This window comes from Phoca vitulina, unplaced genomic scaffold, assembly GCF_004348235.1.
Source record: "Phoca vitulina isolate PV1807 unplaced genomic scaffold, GSC_HSeal_1.0 scaffold122, whole genome shotgun sequence".
In the NCBI taxonomy this organism is placed as follows: Eukaryota; Metazoa; Chordata; class Mammalia; order Carnivora; family Phocidae; genus Phoca; species Phoca vitulina.
This window is the reverse complement of record NW_022589825.1, coordinates 373,562-395,785: the sequence shown is the minus strand read 5'-3', so window position 1 is coordinate 395,785 and position 22,224 is coordinate 373,562. Positions and strand designations below refer to the sequence as shown.

The window sequence follows — 22,224 nt, the reverse complement described above, 5'->3', positions numbered from 1 at the left end:
ATAAATAAATAAATAAAATCTTTAAAAAAAGGAAAAAAGTAAATATTCTTACATGTAACAAATGCATAAATCTAGACATAATTAGGTTGAACAAAAGAAGACTGACAAAAAAGAACACATTGTAGGATTCCATTCACATAAAATTATAAGAAAGGAAAACTTATCCATAGTGACAAAAGATCAGTGGTTGCCTAGGAAGGAGGTAGGGAGACATAGACAGGGACATTGGAGAGAGGCAGATGGCAGCATTACAAAGGGGTTGAAGAAGTTTTTTGAGGTGACTGATATGTTCATTATCTTGACAGTAGTACTAAATTCATAAGTACATATATATATAAACTGATTAAAGCATATACTTATTAAATATATGTAGTGCATTGCATGTCAAGCATACCTCATAAAGTATTTGACATATATTTATATATTCCTAATTCTTTGATGCATTTAAATGAATTGTGTGAAAACTTCCCACAATTATGTTCTTTTTTTTTATTTTTTATTTTTTAAGATTTTATTTATTTATTTGACAGACAGAGACACAGCGAGAGAGGGAACACAAGCAGGGGGAGTGGGAGAGGGAGAAGCAGGCTTCCCGCTGAGCAGGAAGCCCGATGCGGGGCTCCATCCCAGGACCCTGGGATCATGACCTGAGCCGAAGGCAGACGCTTAACAACTGAGCCACCCAGGTGCCCCTCCCACAATTATGTTCTTATACTATTAACAGAGCCACACTATATCCAATCAAATTGGTCCACACTACATAAACCAAAGAAGAAACATCATTTGCCATGAAATTTATCCCAATTTTTAGAGAAAGTTGGTGTCCACTTCCTTCTGAAGTACTGAAACAATATATATTAGGAAAATAATAATTATATTTAAGAGAACTGGTTAATTTTTGGAAAGAGGTTGAGTATCATTGTAGTAGGGCAAATTCTAAGGTAATAAATATTTTTTAAAATATTAAATTTTAAAGAGATGTGGGAGGTACAGGCTTCTGTTGATGGAATAAGTCATGAAGATGAAAGGTAGAGCATAGGGAATAGAGTCAATGGTATTATAATAGGGCTGTATGGTGACAGATGGTAGCTATACTTATGGTAAGCATAGCATAACTTACAGACTTGTAGAAACTCTGTTGTACACTTGAAACTAATGTAGCATTGTTTGTCAACTACATTTCAATTCAAAAATATATTAAATTCTAGTCACTGACATTTCAAACTAACATTTGGGAAATTATCTGGCTCTTTTAAAAACGTATATCTACATTTATATATACGTCATATTATATATGGCAAAAACTGCACTGGAGAAGAATCTATGTTACAATGCCAAATTGCTAGGATGATCTAACAACTGCACATCCACACTCATCTATGAGATACAAGGGAACTGCAGATTATTATTTACACTGTGAGAACAATTTAGGTATATATTTACTGCGAATGCATATTAAGACCAACTTCCTGCACCATCTAGACAATTTATTGTTTTCAGCAAAAAATAGGTATTTCTAAGATGGGGCACAAGGGCTACTACACAGCATGAAGTTGCTGATGGAATGAAATTCCACCGCTAAACCTCTTCTCCCATGATGAGATCAGAGCAGCTTCTTTAAGTTAGTTTGTGACCCTTACAGGAGCTATTATACTACATGATATTCTTCATATCAATGAACCCACTTGATCCAGGGTTCATATCCCACCAAGAATGTGAAGTAATGGGGTCTATTGAGGACTGCTGCCCTTGAATCTGGAGTAGAAGCTTCAGCAGCTATCAGGACACAGATCCTCAGAACCTGCCTCCTTCAGACACATGATATGAGCTCATCTATAAGAGACAGATCCACCTATCACTATGCTTTCCTTGTGTATATGTGCCCAGAACCATGCTAAGCACTAGGTTAATAACAATGACAGTGACACAATTGTGGTCTGGTTATAACGACACATTATAATGGACTTCTCACAGGGCTTTTTCTCCTCCTGTCTCACAGGGCTTTTTCTTCTCCTGTCCTTGTTTATCCCCTACCAGCAACATGGAAAAGGAGTAAGTAGCCTGAATTCATACAGACATTCATGATCCCACAGTAACCACAGGTTCATGGACTTGCTCATGTGTATTACTGAATGTTCCCAGAGATCCTGTGGGCAAAACATTCTCATCCCCATATTACAGAGGGGGAAGCTGGGGCTCAGAGTCATTGCTTGTCTTACCTCCTGAGCAGTTGCCTCTAGAAAAAAGCAGCTACAGGATACTCCTGGGGCAGGACCCATACTCACCGGGGCTGGGCAGGACCCCAATTGCTTTACCTATGAAACAGGTGGTGCACTGAACCCCAAAGCAGGAAAGAGGTGACCTGGATCTGGACTCTTTGTCTTCTCACACCCCAGAACGGTTCAGCCCCCACCACAGGGAACCACACCCTCAAATGAATCCCAAACACCTGAAAGCAGGACCCTGCAATCTCCACCAAGGCACCTATGTCTCTATAAAAAATTGTTACAAACCCCAATTGACATAGTGTTTCTACGGCAACCCAGATGCTTAAGGTGTTCCTCCAACACCTGAAATGCCTGTGCATACTCATCCAACCCCTTCCTTTCCCCTAAAAGCAAAACACCTTTGCTCTTCAGGCCACCATATGAGAAAGCATAGATAGTAATTAGAGGCTCTAGACTGAAACCTGGTAATTGACAGAATTCTGCCCTTGTTGATGGAACAAAGAATGTCCCTGTGGTCAGAAATTTTCTTTGCCTTAAAGAGACAGTATTAAGGGGAGTATTAACGGCATGAAGCTTCCTCAGTGCCTCCAGCTCACCTAGTAGTCTTTAAACTTTAGCAACTACCTTTAGCACATGTGAATTGATTAACCTTCCTTCACGTATCTATACATCATGCATTCTTGAACAGACCACTCCTGTACATTAGGAAACAGGAACCAAACCCTGTTGCACAACCACCGGGCACTAAGGGACCAGGCCCCCTAGCACAACCTCCTAGCACAGAGATAACGTCTGTAGCTGGCACCATTGAGTCTGCACATAATCAAGAAATGTTATGGACCACTGTACTGCCCTTATTGATTAACTGCCCTAAACCACTTTAAAAAATCCTTGGTCCAGGCAGAAATCTCAGAGTTGGCCTTTGTACAAGAGTCCACCTTCTCCCCAGGCAGCCGGCCTTCTGAATTAAGTTCATATCCTTTCCAATCAAAACTCATCTCTTGAGTATTGGCTTTTCCATCAATGGGTAGCAGAACTTGGTTTTTGGAAACAAGTACACTGAGACCCAGGGAGGTATAGTAGTCTCAGAGTATTTCAGGAAAGCAGGCCTAAACTACTAGTCAGTTAGTTAGTAGGCAGAAACTTAGTCAGTTGAACCATACATTGGTTTTATCCTGGGGAATTCTTGTCCTCCATTCCCAATATTTTCTTCCAGGTAGGCACATCCATGACCAAACCCATCTAACCTCTCTAAACACTCCTTCCTCTACCTAGAGAATCACTTATCTGATTAGTGAGATTGGAAGGACAAATGGGTTGCACAGCCCAGGCCTCTCTCTTCAAACTTCTTGTAGCAAACTGCCCTTATGGAGCACGTGTTTTCCTCTGCCTCTTCCTCAGGGGTGGGTCCACAGCTCTTCTCTTATTCTATGTCTTTCTGGCTCTCAAACTATTCCTATGTTCTTGCTTCATAAAGCTTTGGCCTTTAAGGGACCCCAAAGTACACCCTTCTCCACATCTGGGCCCTGAGCCAACTAAAATACAGTACAAAAAAATAAGAAGGAAAATGCATCGACTTTATTCCTCATAAAGGAGATATTGGAGAATGTGGCTTAGATTCATTATAAGGCAGGTGGTCTCCCTATTAACAAACCCAAGAACTGAACAGACTTTTCCACCCAGCAATGCTGCACAGGGACAGTCAGAAAGGTCAAGAACTACACTGAGTATTTATCTGTTGTCTGATGAAAGAGTCCTGTATACATGTATTCAGGAAAAGTGGCTTCCTTGCAAGGCTATCCCTGTAGCAGAAGAAAGTACTTTAGGACAACTTTTTTGAGAAAACTTCTCAAAATGAATAATATTCCTTGTTCCAACTGCACAATCACCAAGCCACTTTCTGAGGAAATGGGTTTCCATGTATCTCAGGGAGCAGTTTCAATAAATACACTCTTATTGCCTTAAAAAGCATGAGTGCAGTGGAGGCTCATCTTATGGAAGGGGATTGGAATAAATTTCTAAATTCCAGAAGTAGCATGAAAATCATACATTGTGAAAATGTCTCCTGAAATACCTTCAAACAATTAAAAGAATGTTCAAAATCCACACACAAACCCACACATAGACTATAGCCAGGCAAACATAGATAAAACATGCAAGAGAATAATAGCATATTTCACATAAGGATATATACATATGTTAAAAAAAACTATAAATGTGTTGAGAATGAAAAATCTAAATTCTTGTGAGTGGCTACCTCTGGATAAGAAGACTACTGCAGCCAGAAAATACTTCAAATGAGTTATAACAATATGTGATATTATTTAGTAGGAAGATATAGAAGTGTTATATTATTTTAAGAATTTCTAAAATATTTTATAAGCAATGTTTCTTTATGACCTTCAATACTGATTTTTAAAATGACTCATACTAATTTAGAAATTATGGGAAAAACAGTGAAATCTAGAATGAAATACACAATCAGCAATCCTACCATTTATTAGTTTAAAAAAAGAGTACCACATTTGTGCATTTCCTCCCATTACAAACTCTATGCATGCATCTATAATGTATATTCATTACATGTGGTTTCACATATGAATCAATATTTGTTAAAGATCATAAAATTAGTCATTAAATTTTCCTAGGTTGACAAGCAACTTTGAGTCCAAAGTCCCTGTACCTAACCATTGGGTTTATACTCATTGTTCTGTTAGGACTGAGGCCAGAGCAGGGGAAAGGACTACCCATGGTCCTATGGGCAAGGACCAATCTGGTATTTGGGACAGCAGATCCATCTTGATACTCTATTATTTACTACTGTCTCCTTTCTGGGGCTCAAAGGAAGATGGCTATTCTAGTGTCAAAATGAAAGTTGAAAAGAACAGAAAACATTAAAAAAAAAAAAAGAGGTGATGATTTGCTTCTTCATTTCCACCATCTTCAGGTAATTCATCCTATAAAGAAATACCAAAGTTATGCCATCATATAAATATGTATTCATTTCTTTTCCTTCTGCCCAATCTGAAAGACCGCTATAAGATGTTCATTTTTAGACTCATTTGTGAAATAACACAGTGAAGACCATACATATATTTGCTGAAATACTATGTATCAGGTGCTCTCTAAATGTTTGCTCATTTCCCATAACAGTTCTCTGAGGTAAATATCAATATGCCCATTGTACAGATGAGCAAGTTCAAGCTCACAAAGGATAACTAACTACTCCAGTGTCATACACATCTTCAGAGGAAGGAATGCTGCTGTACAGAATGTGTTCATTTACACATATTCTTTCCCCAAATCATTACATTACACATATTTTAAAAAACTTCTCTTTTTCACCAATCAATATGCTGCCTACAAGAGACTAATTTCAGACCAAAAGACACTTACATATTGAAAGTGAGGGGATGGAGAAACATTTATCATGCAAATGGTTGTCAAAAGAAAGCCAGAGTAGCAATACTTATATTGGACAAAATAGACTTTAAAACAAAGACTGTAACAAGACAAAGAAGGACACTACATAATAATAAAAGGGACAACCTAACAACAGAATATAACAACTGCAAATGTTTATGCACCCAACATGGGAGCACCCAAATACATAAAACAGTTAATAACAAACATAAAGGAAATAACTAATAGTAATATAATAATAGTAGGGGACTTTAACACCCCATATACATCGACGGACAGATCATCCAAACAGAAAAGGAAACAGTGGCTTTGAATGACACACTGTACTAGATGGACTTAACATATATATTCATATATATTCATATATTCATATATATGAATATATTCAGAACATTCCATCCTAAAACAGCAGAATTACACATTCTTTTCAAGTGTACAAGGAACATTCTCCAGAATAGATCACATATTAGGCGATAAAACAAGCCTCAACAAATTCAAGAAGACTGCAGTCATACATGACATGCATCTTTTCTGACCACAATGCTATGAAACTAGAAATCAACCACAAGAAAAATCTGGAAAGAGCACAAATACACGGAGGTTACATAACATGCTATTGAACAATGAATGGGTGAACCAAGAAATCAAAGAGAAAATAAAAAAATACATGGAAATAAATGAAAATGAAAACACAAGGGTCTAAAATCTTTGGGATGCAGCAAAAGTGCTTCTAAGAGGGAAGTTTATAACAATACTGGCCTACCTCAAGAAGCAAGAAAAATCCCAAATAAACAGCATAACTTTACACCTAAAGGAGGTACAAAAAGAAGAACAAAACCCCAAACCAGTAGAAGAAAGGAAATAATAAAGATTAGAGCAGAAACAAATGATACAGAAACTAAAAAACAATAGAACAGATCACTAAAACCAGGAGCTAGTTCTTTAAAAACATCAACAAAAATGATAAACATCTAGCCAGACTCATCAAAAAACAAAAGAGAGAGGACTCAAATTAACAACATCACTAATGAAACAGGAGAACTGACAACCAACACCACAGAAATACAAACAATTGAAAAAGAATATTATAAAAACCTATATACCAACGAATTGGACAACTTAGAAGAAATGGATAAATTCCTAGAAACATATAACCTATCAAAACTAAAGCAGGAAGAAATAGAAAATTTGAACAGACCAATGACCAGCAATGAAATGGAATCAAAAATTAAGTATCAAAAAAAAGTAATCAAAAAATTCCCCCAAAAATGAAAGTCCAGGACCAGATGGCTTCACCAGGGAATTATACCAAACATTTTTTAAAAACTTAATACCTATTCTTCTCAAACTATTACAAAAAACAGAAGAGGGAGGAAAACTTCCAAATTCATTCTATGAGGGCAATATCACCTAATACCAAAACCAGAAAAGATACCACAAAAAAAAAAAAAAAAAAGAAAAAGAAAAGAATTACGGGCCAATATCTCTCATGTATATAGATGCAAAAATCCTCAACAAAATATTAGCAAACCAAATCCAACAATACGTTAAAAAAATCACTCACCATGGTCAAGTGGGATTTATTCCTGGGTTGCAAGAGCATTTCAATATTCATAAATCAATCAACATGGTACATCATATCAATAAGAGAAAAGATAAAAATCATATGGTCATTTCAGTAGGTGTAAAAAAAAGCATTTGACAAAGTACAACATCCATTCATGATTTAAAAAAACCCTCTGCAAAGTGGGTCTAGGGGGACCATACCTCAACATAATAAAGGCCTTATATGAAAAACCCACAGTGATCATCATACTCAATTATAAAAAAACTAAGAGCTTTTCCCCTAAGATCAGAAACAAGACAAGGATGTCCATTATCACCACTTTTTTTTTTTTTAACACAGTACTGGAAGTCCTAGCCACAGCAATTAGACAACATAAAAAAATAAAAAGCATCTAAATTGGTAAGGAAGAAGTAAAACTCTCACTATTTGCAGATGATGTGATACTCTATAAAGAAAACCCTAAAGATTCCACCAAAAAACTACTAGAATTCATAAACAAATTCAGTTAAGTTGCAGGATACAAAATCAATGTACAGAAATTTGTTGCATTCCTATACACTAATAATGAAGCAGCAGGCAGTGAAATTAAGAAAACAATCCCATTTACAACTGCACCAAAAATAATAAAATACCTAGGAATAAGCTTAACCAAGAGGTGAAAGACATGTACTCTGTAAACTATAAAACACTGATGAAAGAAATTGAAGACAACAAAAACAAAGGGGAAGACATTCCATGCTCATGGATTGGAAAACAAATATTGTTAAAATGTCTATATTACCCAAAGAAATCTACACACTTAGTGCAACCCCTATCAAAATACCAAGAGCATTTTTCACAGAACACCAACGAACAATCCTAAAATTTATATGGGACCACAAAAGACCTTGAATAGCCAAAGCAATCTTGAAAAAGAAAAACAAAACTGGAGGTATCACAATTCCAGACTTCAATTATATTATAAAGCCATAGTAATTAAAACAGTATGGTACTAGAATAAAAATAGACACATAGATCAATATAATAAAATAGAAAACCAAGAAATAAACCCACAACTATATGGTTAATCTTCAACAAAGGAAGAATGAATATCCAATGGGAAAAAAGATGATCTCTTCAATAAATGGTGTTGGGAAAACTGGACAGCCACATGCAAAAGAATGAAACTGAACCACTTTCTTACACCATACATAAAAATAAACTCAAAATGGATTAAAGACCTAAATGTGAAATCTGAAACCATAAAAATCCTTGAAGAGAATACAGACAGTAATTTCTCTGACATGGGTTGATGCCACTTTTTTCTAGTTATATCTCCTGAGGCAAGGGAAATAAAAGTAAAAACAAACTATTTGGACTACATCAAAATAAAGTTTCTGCACAGTGAAGGAAATAATCATCAAAACTAAAAGGCAAACTACTGTATGAGAAAAGATATTTGCAAATGACACATCTGATAAGGGGTTAGTATCCAAAATATATAAAGAACTGATACAACTCAACCCAAAAAACAAATAATCCAATTAAAAAATGGGCAGAAGACATGAATAGACATTTCTCCAAGAAGACATCCAGATGGCCAAAAGACACATAAAAAGATGCTCAACATCACACATCATCAGAGAAATGCAAGTCAAAATTATAATGAGGGATGCTGGGATGGCTCAGTCAGTTGAGCATCTGACTCTTGGTTTCGACTCAGGTCATGATCTCAGGGTCATGAGATCGAGCCCCACGTCAGGCTCCATGCCCAGCAGGGAGTCTGCTCCAGATTCTCTCTCCCCCTCTCCCTTTGCCCACCCCCACTCTCTCTCTCTCTCTCAAAATAAATAATTAAATCTTTAAAAAAAAAAACTACAATGAGATATCACCTCACAGCTGTCAGAATGGGTAAAATAATAAACACAAGAAACGATAAGTGTTGGTGAGGATGTGGAGAAAAAGGAACCCTTGTGAACTGCTGGTGGGAATGCAAACTGGTGCAGCCACTCTGGCAAACAGTATGGAGGTACCTCAAAAAATTAAAAACAGAACTACCCTATGATCCAGTAATCGCACTACTGGGTATTTACCAAAAAACACAAAAGCACTAATTCAAAAGGATACATGCACCCCTATGTTTATAGCAGCATTATTTACAATACCCAAACTATGGAAATAGTCCTGTATCCATCAATATATGAATGGATAAAGAAGATGTGCCTGCTTCTCCCTCTGCCTGTGCTCTCTCTCTGACAAATAAATAAAATCTTAAAAAAAAAAACAACAGAATATTTTGAGGCATTAAATATCTATATGAGGGGTGGGCAGTGGGCAAAATGACTGAAGAAGGCAAAAAGTACAAATTTCCATTCATAAAATAAAAATGTGATGAGGATGTAATGTTGAGAATGGTGACTATATTTATTAATCCTGTATTGCATATTGAAAGGTACTACCAGAGTAGATCTTAAAATTACCACCACAAAACAAATTTTGTACCTATGTATGTTGACAGATGTTAAGTAGACATATTGTGGTGGTCATCTCACAAAATAAATACAGAGTCATTATGGTGTATACCTGAAACCAACATAATATTATACATTAATTATATCTCAATAAAGAAGAAAAAATGGGTAGATGTAGTCAAAATGTTCAAACTTCCAGTTACAAGATAAATCAGGTCTGCAGGGAGGAGGAGTTAAGATGGCAGAGGAATAGGGGGACCCCAAGTTTATCTCATCCCTCGAATACAGCTAGACAGTTATCAAATCATTCTGAACACCTGAGAAATCAATCAGAGGTCTGAGAGAACAAATCCTGCAAGTCTACAAGTAGAAAAGCGACCACCTTTTGGAAGGTAGGAGGTGTGCAGACTTGAATCCAGTGTGATATAGCTGAGGATACAGCCACGGGGAGGGAACCTGCTTATGGAGGCTACCACAAAGTATTATAAGCAGTAGAGTACAAAATCAGAACTTTTGGAAGTCTGCTACAGTGGGGGACATGCCTGGCTTAAAGGTGCTCAGGTGGCAAAGCAAGGCAGGATCCCGGTGTGACATCATGGTCCGAGGATCCCCTGGGTTGCAAGAAGAATGGGTGGTGCCTAAGTGCTGCATTGTTCCCAGGCATAGGAGTGTGGAAACCAGCTGAGAACAGTGACTCTAGGTGCCAGCTTTCTGCTTCGTATTGCCATAAACTGTGAACTTCTGAGTGGTGGTGTGACTGCTTTCTGGTTCAGGTCTGGCAAATGGCGGAGGTGGAGTGAGACCTTCCCTAGGAGGAACAGCGTTGGATCTGTGCCACAGGAGTCACTAAAATTTGGACTTTTGAAACTCAGGCATGAGCCTGAGATAAAAAAGCTCCAACACAGGCATGATGAACACAGGATTCTGACGGAAACCAGGGAGACAAGAGTGACTGATTGCTCTTCTGTGAGGGCTCACTGAAGAGAGGCAGGCGCAAATTTTCAGCTTCTGGGCTGCTGTATTCATCCTGCCCTGCCCATCAGTGCTGAAAGGCTTCAGGGACCAAACAGTGCCACCTAGTGGAGTCTGGAGCCGCTTACACCAAGCCCTGCCTCCCTGAGTCCTGGAGGGGCGTTTCCACCAGGGCAAGTCCACCTGAGAATCAACGCAACAGGCCCCTCTCCCAGAAGACCAGCATAAACAGCTCCCTTGCACCAAGTTTACTGATCATAGAGGGCTGCAAAGCTTCAGCTCTAGGGGAAAATAGAATCTACCCTCCTTTGTACTTTTATTTTTTATTTTTTATTATTTTTTCATTTATTTTATTTTTTCAATTATTTTTTATTTTTATATCTATTTATATATATTTATATGTTTTTTATTTTTTGTTTGCTTCCATTGTATTTTATTTTATTTTTAGACTTTTTTTTCTTTCTTATTTTAAGATCTAGTTTCTTTTAACAAGCAGACCAAAACACACCCAGGATCTAGATTTTTTGTATTTTGTTGTTGTTGTTCTTGCTGTTCTTTTTTTTTCTTCTTTCTTCTTTTCTGGACAAAATGACGAGACAGAGAAATTCACCCCAAAAGAAAGAACAGGAGGTAGTACTCACAGCCAGGGATTTAATCAATAGAGTTATACAATACAGTTATATCAATACAGTTATAAGTAAGATGTCTGAACTATAATTTAAAACAATGATTATAAGGATACTGGCTGGACTTGAAAAAGGCATAGAAGACACTAGAGAATCCCTTGCTATAGAGATAAAAATACTAAAATCTATTCAGGCCGAAATTAAAAATGCTATAACTCAGATGCAGTCCCAAGTGGAGCCATAAACATGAGGATGGAAAAGCAGAGGAGCTAACCAGTGATATAGAAGATAAAATTATGGAAAATAATGAAGCTGAAAAGCAGAGGGAAAGAAAACCAGTAGATCATGAAGGTAGACTTAGGGAATTCAGCGATTCCGTAAAACAAAATAATATCTGTATCATAGAAGAAGAGTGGAGAAAGGGGGCAGAAGGTTTATTTGAACAAATTATAGCTGAGAACTTCCCTTCCTGGTGAAGGAAACAGGCATTCAAGTCTAAGAGGCACGGAAAACTCCCCTCAAAATCAACAAAAACAGGTTAACACAATGACATATCATAGTGAAACTTGCAAAATGCAAAGACAAAGAGAGAATTTTGAAAGCAGCTCAGGAGAAAAGGTCCTTAACCTACCAGGGTAGACACAAAAGGCTGGCAGCAGACCTGTCCAAAGAGACCTGGCAAGCCAGAAAGGACTGGCATGATATATTCAATGTGCTAAATGGGAAAAATATGCAGCCAAGAATACTTTATCCAGCAAGACTGTCATTCAGAATAGAAGGAGATAAAGAGTTTCCAAGACAAACAAAAACTAAAGGAGTTCATGACCACTAAACCAGCTCTGAAGACATATTAAAGGGAAAGAGAGACCAAAAGCAACAAAGAATAGAAAGGAACAGAGACAATCTACAGGAACGACTTTATGGGTAATTCAATGGCACTAAATACATATATTTCAATAATTACTCTGAATGTAAATGGACTGAATGTTCCAATCAAAAGACATAAGGTATCAGAATGGATAAAAAAAGCGCCCAAGACCCATTGATATGCTACTTATAAGAGACTCATTTTAGACCCAAAAGACAGTTCCAGATTGGAAGTGAGGGGGTGGAGAACCATTTATCAGGCTAATGGACATCAAAAGAAAGCTGGGGTAGCCATCCTTATATCAGACGAATTAGATTTTAAACCAAAGACTGTAATAAGAGATTAAGAGGAGCACTATATCATAATAAAAGTATCTATCCAACAAGAAGATCTAACAATTGTAAATATTTATGCCCCTAACGTGGGAGCAGCCAATTATATCAACCAATTAATAGTAAAATTAAGGAAACACATTGAAAAATACAATAATAGTAGGGACTTTAACACCCCACTCACTGCAATGGACAGATCATCTAAGCAGATCAACAAGGAAACAAGGGCTTTGAATGACACACTGGATCAGATGGACTTCACAGATATATTCAGAGCATTTCATCCTAAAGCAGCAGAATAAACATTCTTTTTGAGTGCACATGCAACATTCTCCAGAATAGATCACATACTAGATCACAAATCAGGCTTCAACCAGCACAAAAAGACTGAGATCATACCATGCTTATTTTTAGCCACAGTGCTATGAAACTTGAAGTCAACCACAAGAAAAAATTTGGAAAGACCACAAATACATGGAGATTAAAGAACATCCTACTAAAGAATGAATGCATTAACCAAGAAACTAAAGAAGAAATAAAAAAAAATACATGGAAGCAAATAAAAATGAAAACATGACAGTCCAAAACCTTTGGGATGCAGTAAAGATGGTCCTACAAGGGAAATATATAGCAATATAGACCTTCCTCAAGGGGCACCTGGGTGGCTCAGTCGTTGGGCGTCTGCCTTTGGCTGGAGTCATGGTCCCAGGGTCCTGGGATCGAGCCCCGAATCAGGCTCTCTGCTTGGCTGGGAGCCTGCTTCTCCCTCTCCCGCTTCCCCTGCTTGTGTTCCCTCTCTTGCTGTTTCTCTCTCTCTGCCAAATGAATAAATAAAATCTTAAAAAAAAAAAAGACCTTCCTCAAGAAGCAAGAAAAGTCCCAAATACACATACTAACCTTACACCTAAAAGGAGCTGGAAAAAAATGCAAATAAAGCCTAAATCTAGCAGGAGAGGGGAAATAATAAAGATTAGAACAGAAATCAATGATATAGAAATAAAAAAAAACAGTAGAACAGACCAACGAAACTAGTAGCTGGTTCTTTGAAAGAATTAACAAGATTGATAAAGCCCTAGCCAGACTTATCAAAAAGAAAAGAGAAAGGACCCACATAAATAAAATCATGAATGAAAGAAGAGAGATCACAACTAACACCAAAGAAATACAAACAATTATAAGAGAATATTATAAGCAATTATATGCCAGCAAATTAGGCAATCTGGAAGAAACGGATGAATTCCTAGAACCATATATAAACTACCAAAACTATCAGCTGCACAGTTCTGAGAGGGTACATTCTCTCAGCGACCAGCACCATGGCTTCACTCAGCTGCAAGAAGAGCTCTGCCTGGAATGTAAATATCCATGAGTTCCCCCCCGCACATGTGTGACACCTCCTACATGTATGCATGCATGCATGCATCTATCCATCCATTCATCCAATTAACAGGAATTAAGAAAAACTCTACACCATCACTTTAGTTAAGTTTTAGGCTCCTCCAGAATGGAAACAAAGAAGTAAAGTGTGAAAAGGGTGGGGTTGTTAATTCAGAAGTTAAATCTAGTATGAGATGGCGCCTTCCCATTAAGATTTCAACATGCTCAGTTCTTTTACGATTGAGGATTTCAAAATATGCTTTAATGCCCTGGGCCTCTGTCCACATCTCTAGCTGCTCTCCTCTTTACATATATTCTCGCCTTTACATCAGAATTCTAAGAATCCCTGATACTCAATTCACATGTCCCTGAACTTGTCCTGCAACTCAGTCTTCATTCCTCATCTATGAGGCAGCATTCCCCCATCCTTCCACAGAAATTACACTTGCCAGCTCAATGACTACCACATTGTCATAGGTACAGATCAGGAATGTTGAAATGATTGTTCAAATAGAAACAAACAAGTATTTCTCCGAGAGGAAAGGATTTCCTTCCCCCAGAAAAGATTCAATTGCTTGGGTATAGACAAGGATTGTATTGCAATACAGTCATATAAAAAAGCTAAGTTGTAAGATACCTTCCATAGAGTCAGAGGTAGATAACTAAAAGACTACTTTAGATAATGGGCTTTCAAATGAAGCATACATTTTCTCCCACATATCTCATACTTTTGCTTCATTGAAAAAAAATTTTACAAATATGTTTTGTCCATGTTATCAATACTTTTTTATGGTCACTTCAATAAGCTGTCTTACCTATTCTTTATTTCTTCCTCAAAAAGCCCAAGTATGCAATAAACTCATGTAAAATTATAATGTGCTTCTAAAATCTGCCATGATTAAATATAGTATAAAAGTATTGTCTAATATAGCGTATTTACACTCTACAATGGTGGCAATATATAATGGTGGAGATAGGGAACTCTTTTGCCGTTTCCTTAGTGTTCAGTCAAATTTTTCTTCTACACTATTTAAATCATGATGGTAGACTTCCTTTTGGGATGTATCCATTAAAAAGCAATCTAGGGGCGCCTGGGTGGCTCAGTTGATTAGGCCACTGCCTTCAGCTCAGGTCATGATCTCAGGGTCCTGGGATCAAGCCCTGCATTGGGCTCCCTGCTCGGCGGGGGGCCTGCTTCTCCCTCTCCCACTCCCCCTGCTCGTGTTCCCTCTCTCACTGTCTCTCTCTCTGTCAAATAAATAAATAAAATCTTTAAAAAAATAAATAAAATAAAAAGCAATCTACAAAATAAGTATATGAATAAAGATTCATATAAATAAACATTTGAAATAATAAAAAAACAGGTGACAAGAGACAAACTATCTTCATCAAATAATTCAAAATAACATATGTAGATACCTTGTCTCCATGAGGTGAACCTTAATTCCATTTCCCAACCCTGAGGTCAGGACTGACTTAGTGATTCACATCTAAAGAATATAGTAGGTGAATGGAAAATAGTTACTGTACATTAGTCAAACTAAACAAACATCACCTTAACCTCATACTGAGGGTCAACATCTCAGTGATGCCATATTGGTATCAGGTCCTCCTAAATGTAATGTGATGCGAGGGCACTTCAACTCTTTGGTGTTCTTTCCCAAAATGCATAACCTCAATCTAATCAGGAGAAAAAATAACAAGACTATGCCTGTACTCCTCAATACTGTCAGGGTCATGAAAACACTCTGGTAATTCCTGAAATGCTTCAGCAGTTACCATATGACCCAGCATCCCACTGTAGGTACACAGCCAGGAGAGATGACAACATATGTCTATATAAAAACTTGGACATGGACATACATAGCATCATTATTTATAATAGCCAAAAATGGAAATAACCCAATTTTCCATCAATTAATGAATGCATAAATAAAATGTGGTATATTATTTGGCAATAAAAAGGAATCAGGGGCGCCTGGGTGGCTCAGTTGGTTAAGCGTTTGCCTTTGACTCAGGTCATGATCCTGGGGTCCTGGGATCGAGTCTCGCATCAGGCTCCCTGCTTAGCAGGGAGTCTGCTTCTCCCTCTTCCTCTGCCCCTCCCCCTGCTTATGCTCTCTCTCTCTCTAATGAAGATATAAAATCTTTAAAAAAAAAAGAAAAAGGAATAAAATAGTGATATGTGCTATAACATGGATGAACATTGAAAATGCTATGACAGTAAAGCCAAATATGCAAAAGACCACATGTTGCATGATTCCATTTATATAAAATGTCCAGAGACAGGCCATCAATATAACTGTATCCAAGGAGTTTTCCCCTTTCCATCCTGACTTCCAGAAAGTTCTGTGGGTCACCAGCCCCTTGTTCCCATTATCCTGTTCAAGCTGCAGTTCAGGATTTTGTCACAAGGTGGCATCAACGTACCACCAGCATCAAACTTCGGTCCTACAGAATGTTTGCAAGAAGTAAAAAAAAAAAACAACAAATAACAATAACCACCCTAAAAACCCAGGCTGTGAACCTATACAGAATGACTTTACACCTGAAAAAATGATAGATGTAAAATAAGATTGTGATATACTATGGGGTCCGGAGACATCAAAACACCTGGTGGCAAGGGCGCCTGGTAGGCTCAGTCAGAAGAGCATGTGACTCTTGGATCTCAGGGTCATGAGTTTGAAACCCACGTTGTGTATAGAAATTACTAAAAAAAATAAATAAACTTAAAAAAAAACACCTGGTGGCAGTGGCATGCTTTGGCAGTCTGTAGCAGGCATGCAAAGGGCAATGCAGGGCAGAAAAGGAAATAGATAACTAAGAGAGGATGGGGCTCGGAGTGGGGTCTGGGCAGCTGTGGTCTGTGTCATGGACAGGGGATGACAAACAGGGAGTATAAGTTGGTCTGTGTAGCCTGCAGAGATGGGGTAATAGAAGGTGAACACCCTGTTTTCTGGTAGGGACACTCTGCACAGTCCACAATGTACATCAGCTGGCAATAATGAGGGAAGAGATAAATCAATGAACACCAGGTAGTCTGCGGTTAGTGGAAAATGAATCTGCTTTAATACACTTATGAATTTTCCTAGCAGGATGGGTATCATAGTAAACAAACCATTTTCCCCTGATATTTAAAAAAAATTTTAGATATCTAATTGTGAACTCAGCCAGAGTCACCTTGTGAGCACATGAATCAGATCTTGTTGCTCCCATACTGCAACCCTCCAAACTCAGAATGACTCCAATCTCCATACACAGCCCAAAATATGTGGCTCCTGTCTGCCCTTCAATCTCATCTCTTACGACTGGCACTTTGTCTGCCAGACTCTGGCCACTTGAGTTCATCCTCTGCTCCTGGAACTAGCACCACACACATCACAAACCAAAATACCAGCCCAGGCCCGGTTTCCTCTTGTTCAGGACTCAGTTCAAATGTCACTGCCTGAGAAACAGCATCAATGACAACACCATCTATAACACTCCCTGTCCCCATCATTTCCTACGCAATGGATACATTTGTTTTCTTTAAAGAACTCATCCCATATGAAATTCTCCTGCCTATTAATTTGCTTACCTGCTTATTGCCAGTTTTTCCAGGCTAGAAACAAAGCACCAGGGATGCTGCCTTGTCTTGTTCAATGTGATGCATCCATGGCAAGTGGCTACTTCAATGGCTGTTATAGATTGAACTGCATCACCCCCAAAAAGATATGCTAAGTCTGAACCACCAATACCTCAGAACATAACCGTATTTGAAATTAGGGTTGCTGCAGATGCAATTAGTTAATACTGGAGTAGGGTCTGTCCTCAAACAAATGTGACTGGTGTCCTTATGAGAAGATAGCCATGTGAAGACAAAATAGGGACAACACACTGTGATGATGAAGACAATGATTGGAGCCAACATCTGCAAGCCAATAAATGCAGAGATTGCCAGCAAACCACCAGAACCTAGGAAGGAGCATGGATAGTCCCCAAAAGGATTTGGGGGGAAGCATGGCCCTGGAAATACTTTGATCAGGGCTAACTTCCAGAACTGTGAGATAATAAATTTCTATGGTTTAAGCCATCCAGTTTGTGGTACTTAGTTACATGAGCCTTAAGAAACTATGGCAGTCCTTCCCAAATAAACACTGAATAGTATGACTGAAAAGAAAGAATTGTTCCCTTTCTGATCCACTGGGAGCACACACAAATATTTAAAGCTGAGCTTCCAAAGAAACTGACATCAAAATAAGACATTAAATGATTCAAAATTTTAAGAAACCCTTGTTGCAAATTCACAGCAGTGCTATTCAATCTTGGGTGAATACCATAACACACAGGAGAAATCATTCTCACTCCACCTCCCTGTTTTGGATACAGCAGACCTAGGGTGATCTTCTGTACCTGTTATTTTAACAAGCACTCCATGCCAACTTGATGAGGGGGTATATAGACCATACTTGGAAAACTCCTGATCTAAACATCTAACATTTCTGTACCATTATTTAATGCCTACCTTGCAGAGTTCTGTGATACGTGGTGTGTCTCTGTTAATAAATTACTCAAAAGGGCACTGGTCCTTCCCTCCCACCTATAACCACAGATTCCTTTCTCACATGGGATCTCACTTAAAGTCCACAATACTCCTGAGTGGTTGGGAGAGTTGGGTATTGTTATTCTGTTATATAAAAGACACTGGAGGAAGGGTAGTGACTTACCTAAAGTATCCCAACGATGGGACCCTGATCTTGTTGTTCTTGTTCCAGCAATTTGTCTAGCACACTGGACATCACACCTGGTTCTTCTCTATTGTTTCCTGTTTCTGGGGCTCACAGTTCACACACTGCTCTGCTGTTCCACTAGAAGGGAGAGACAGGGGATCATTCAGCACATGGAATACAGAGGAAAGTGAGAGGAAGGGAGAACACACGAAAGGCAGGGAAAAAGGGCGAGGATGTGCTTGCCTGTCCTCACTCAGGTCACTGGAAGCTGTGCAGTGACACTCTTCCTCTTCCCCAGCTCCATCCCACAGCCCCCTCCCGTACACAGCAGTGACACTGAAGCTCTCACATCATGGAAATGTGGGCTCATCCCTGCTTGCTGCTCCATGTCCAAGTATTCTTTTTTTTTTTTTTAAAGATTTTATTTATTTGACAGAGAGAGAGACACAGAGAGAGGGAACACAAGCAGGGGGAGTAGGAGAGGGAGAAGCAGGCTTCCCGCCGAGCAGGGTGCCTGATGTGGGATTCGATCCCAGGACCCTGGGATCATGACTGGAGCCGAAGGCAGACGCTTAACAACTGAGCCACCCAGGCGCCCCATGTCCAACTATTCTATCTGGTACTCATGCTATCAAATTAATGTCAGAGGCAACATTACATTCCTTCTATATTTTGGGAAATACTCCATTTTGCAGAACAAAGTACATACTGAAAGTATTTTGGGAGGTGACAAATAGACACAGAACCTAATTTGAAGCGGTAAACACTGGCCAATTCGGTAACAATGTGTGCATCAAACTACACAATTATACTGTGTATAGATGGTAAGCCTTTGAGCAAAATAAAAATCCATGAGTCATACTAATAAAATAAATACATGAATGAATGAATGAATGAATGAATGAATGAATAAATAATAGAGATGGAAAAGCTCTTCCCAATATTTTTTTTTTAGATTTTATTTACTTATCTGACAGAGAGAGAGAGAGAACAAGTAGGCAGAGAGGCAGGCAGAGGGAGAGGGAGAAGCAGGCTCCCCGCTGAGCAGGGAGCCCGATGCGGGGCTCGATCCCGGGACCCTGGGATCATGACCTGAGCCGAAGGCAGTGGCTTAACCGACTGAGCCACCCAGGTGCCCCACTTCCCAATATTTTAATGACAATTTATAAATCTAGAAGGAATGACAATTATAAGATCAACATGTAAAAGCTATCATGGTAACGAGTGATTCAGGCAAGAATCACAAATGCATTTACACTCTGTATGAAATACCCCAGTAATCACTGAGTCACCAGAGTAACCATGCTGTCCAAGGAAAGCTGGGAAAAAACAAACAGCAACTATCCTGACTTGTCTCCTAACATGTGCTAGGAACTAAGGAGGACTGACATAACTCACAGTAATTCACCTCACATATTCCTCACAAGAAATATTCCTCACAGCTACACACATACACACACACACACACACACACACACACACACACACTCATATGTGCTCACTCCCTCTTTTTCTTACCACCCAAGATCCAAGGAATTAATTGAGGTGGATTTGTTTGGGGATAAAGGAGGAAAACTCCACAATTCAATTCAAACCAAACAAATAAAGTTAAAAGCCACTAAATTATTTCATGTTAGTAACTAATTTTCTGAAGATGACCTGTAGAATTTCCCATGGGACATTTGATTCCCTAGGATCAGTATATTGCCAATCACATCTAAAAGCCAATAAGGCAATCTAAGCAAATGAATATTGTGATGATGAATTTTGTGTGTCCACTTGGTGGGGCCACAGTGCTCAGATATTTCATCAGACATTATACTGGATATTTCTGTGAGAGTGTTTCTGAATGTGACTTACACTGAAATGGGCAGTCTTTGAGTAAAGCAATTAGCTCTCCATAACGTGGGTGGGCTTTATCTAATCAGGTGAAGGGCATGAACAGAACACAGGGCTGATCTTCCCTGATCTAGAGGGAATTTTGCCAGTAGACTGCCTTTGACATCATCTACAACATCAGTACCTTGTGGTTCTCTAACAGACTGCCTTCAGACTCCAACTGTAACTCTTTCCTGAGTCTTCAGCCTGGCAGGTTCTCCCATTAGATTCTGCCAAGTCTCCAAAATCTCATGAGTCAATTCCTGAAAATATATCTCTATCTATCTATAAACACTCTATTGGTTCTATTCCTCTGGAGACCCTGACTAATATAGGTCTTAAACATCAAGTATTTTTTCCATCCTTAAGTAACTTGTGCTTTCAACCAGAAACATTACTCAGCAACATTTTCCTACTGAGAGTTCAGTGAAAATATAATAACTAAAAAGTGTAACACAAAATACTGCCATTAACAATAGCATAAAAAGTATGAACTACATAGAGAAAACTATATAGCACATGCATATTCACATGTGCAAGGCCAGTACTGTGACCCCTGCAAAACATCAGCTGAGAGAAATTAAACAAGGCCTAAATAAATGTAAGGATATATCATCTCCTTGAGGGAGGAGACCTAGTATTATTATCTATCCTCCCCAAACTGACCTATAGAATCAATACAATCCCAATAAAAATCCTAGCATACATTTTAAAACATAAGTTGACATTCTTATACTAAAAGTCATGTGGAAATAAAAAGAGACAAGAATATGAAAATAACTTTGAAAAAAAAGAATAAATTGGGAGGATAGGTCTTGAAATAAGACCTGTCTTATTTCAAGACTCATCATAAATCCACAGTAATCAAGACAGAGTGGTATTGGGATAAAGATAGAATTGTATATCAAAGGAACAACATGAAGAGTCCACAAATAGAACCACTCATAAATGAATAACTGACTTTTGACAAAGCTACAAAGGCAATTCAGTGCAGGAAGTGTAGACTTTTCAACATATGGTACTGGGACAAGTGGGTCTCCATATGCACAAACATCAACTGTGATAGATATAGCACACCATATGCAAAAGTCAACTCAAAATGAACAAGAGACTTAATAAAAAGCTAAAATATAAAACTTCTAGGAGAAAACGCAGTAGAAAATCCTTCCGACCCCAAGTTAGGTAAAGATTTCCTAGATAGGACACCAAAAGCAAAATCAAGACAATAAATAAACAAATTGAAAAACTAGACTTTCTCAAAATTAAAAACTTTGTTCTTCCAAAGACATTATTGAGAGAATTAAAAGACAAGCTGCTGACTGGGAGAAAATTTTGCAAATCATATATATGATAAAGGACTTGTATCTAGAAGAAAAATTCTTATAAATGTCAATTAGAAGAGGAGAATTACAAAAAAGATGATGGACTAGGAGGACCCTAAGCTCACCTCATCCTATGGATCCAACTAGATAACACTCACATCAATGGAAATAACCCAGAAAATGACCCAAAGACTGGCAGAGCAAACTCCACAACTAAAGGTAGAAAAGACCTGTACCTCTGAAACAAATAATACATTATATGTTAAAAAAAAAAGATAGTAGGAAGGGAAAAATGAAGGGGGGAAATCGGAGGGGGAGACGAACCATGAGAGACTATGGACTCTGAGAAACAAACTGAGGGTTCTAGAGGGGAGGAGGTGGGGGGATGGGTAGGCCTGGTGATGGGGATTAAAGAGGGCATGTATTGAACGGAGCACTGGGTGTTATAAGCAAACAATGAATCATGGAACAC

At 38.3% G+C, this 22,224-nt stretch overlaps 1 long non-coding RNA gene and 1 pseudogene across 4 annotated transcripts in view; one reads left to right on the top strand and one right to left on the bottom strand.

Moving 5' to 3' along the window:
* Positions 1-22,224, bottom strand: part of LOC116628545 — a 91,209-nt gene that overhangs the window by 30,651 nt on the left and 38,334 nt on the right. For all 4 annotated transcript variants that reach the window (XR_004298637.1, XR_004298640.1, XR_004298639.1 and 1 more), the window contains one exon: positions 18,550-18,690. This is a non-coding gene — a long non-coding RNA (uncharacterized LOC116628545). The remainder of the gene's footprint in view (positions 1-18,549; positions 18,691-22,224) is intronic.
* LOC116628544 overlaps positions 16,061-22,224 on the top strand; it is a 7,589-nt pseudogene continuing 1,425 nt past the window's right edge.